General features: G+C 38.4%; 1 pseudogene; it reads left to right on the forward strand.

The window, feature by feature from the left end:
* Nucleotides 1-444: 444 nt before the first annotated feature.
* Nucleotides 445-1,182, forward strand: LOC121479584 (annotated as a pseudogene).
* The last annotated feature ends 387 nt before the right edge of the window (nucleotides 1,183-1,569 follow it).

A 1,569-nucleotide genomic window follows, 5' to 3' on the forward strand; every position in this document is an offset into this window, starting at 1 on the left:
AGAGAGGCAGAGACACAGGCAGAGGGAGAAGCAGGCATCATACAGAGAGCCTGATGTGGGACTCGATTCAGGGTCTCCAGGATCACACCCTGGGCTGCAGGCAGAGCTAAACCACTGTGCTACCGGGGCTGCCCTATGAAATGTATTTTTAAAAAATAAGTTATATACCATTATACCAACCAATCTAGGTAAAATACACTAAAAATTTCAGCTATTTTAAAATGTGGAAATAAGCTTGTAATGGCAGTCTTGTGGCTATTAATAGATTATATTTGCTTGAGGCAAATAAATATGTATTATATTTCATCTTCCTTTTTCTTCCTAATTTTAAGGCACAAAATTTCAAACTTTTGCACTAAACTGTTATCCATTCAAGTCCTACATTATTACCAGAAAATTCAAAATCCTTTTAAATGTTCTGATAGCTCTTTTCCAGCTGGAACCATGGAAGGTGCAGAAGAGAAGAAGAAGGTTCTTGCTGTGTCAGAAACCCTTAAGAAAAAGCAAAGGTATTTCACAGAGTTGAAGATCAAGCATCTGAGAAAAAAAGTTTGCCCAAAAGATGCTTCAAAAGGCAAGGAGGAAGCTTATTTATGAAAAAGCTAAGCATTACCACAAGGAATAAAGGCAGATGTGCAGAACTGACGAGGATGGCGAGAAAAGCTGGCAACTTCTACATGCCTGCAGAACCCAAATTGGCATTTGTCATCAGGATCAGAGGTATCAATGATGTGAGCCCACATCATTGTTCAAAAGGTGTTACAGTTTCTTCGCCTTCACCAGATCTTTAATGGCACCTTTGTTAAGCTTAACAAGGCTTTAGTTAACATACTAAGGATTGTGGAACCATATATAGCATGGGGTTACCCAAACCTAAAGTCAGTGAATGAATTGATCTACAAGCGTGGTTATGTCAAGATCAACAAGAAGCGAATTGCCCTGACAGATAACACATTGATTGCCCAATCTCTTGGTAAATATGGCATCATTTGCATGGAGAATCTGATTCATGAGGTCTATATCGTTGGAAAACATTTCAAAGAAGTGAACAACTTTTTATGGCCCTTCAAATTATCTTCTCCACGTAGCGGAATGAAGAAAAAGACCACTCATTTTGTAGAAGGTGGAGATGCTGGCAACAGGGAAGACCAGATCAAGAGGCTTATTAGAAGGATGAACTAAGGTATCTACTATGATTATTTTTGTAATCTGGTCAGGTAATAAATGACTACTTTCAAATGGAAAAAAAAATGTTGTGATAATATTCTTTTTCTCCTTTTTAAAAAAAAATTAAATTCTGTTAGCCAACATATAGTACATCATTAATTTCAGGTGTAGAGTTCAATAATTCATCATTTTCATATAACACCCAGTGCTCATCACGCCACCTGCCCTCCTTAATGCCCATCACCCTATAGCCTATCTCTGCATCTCCACCTCCCCTCCAGCAACTCTCAGTTTGTTTACTATAGTTAAGAGTCTCTCATGGTTTTCTCCCTTTCTTATCACTTCCCATTCAGTTTTCCCTCCCTTCCCCTATGATCGTCTGTGCTGTTTCTCATATTCCAC

The sequence above is a fragment of the Vulpes lagopus genome, chromosome 20 (assembly GCF_018345385.1).
Source record: "Vulpes lagopus strain Blue_001 chromosome 20, ASM1834538v1, whole genome shotgun sequence".
NCBI lineage: Eukaryota > Metazoa > Chordata > Mammalia > Carnivora > Canidae > Vulpes > Vulpes lagopus.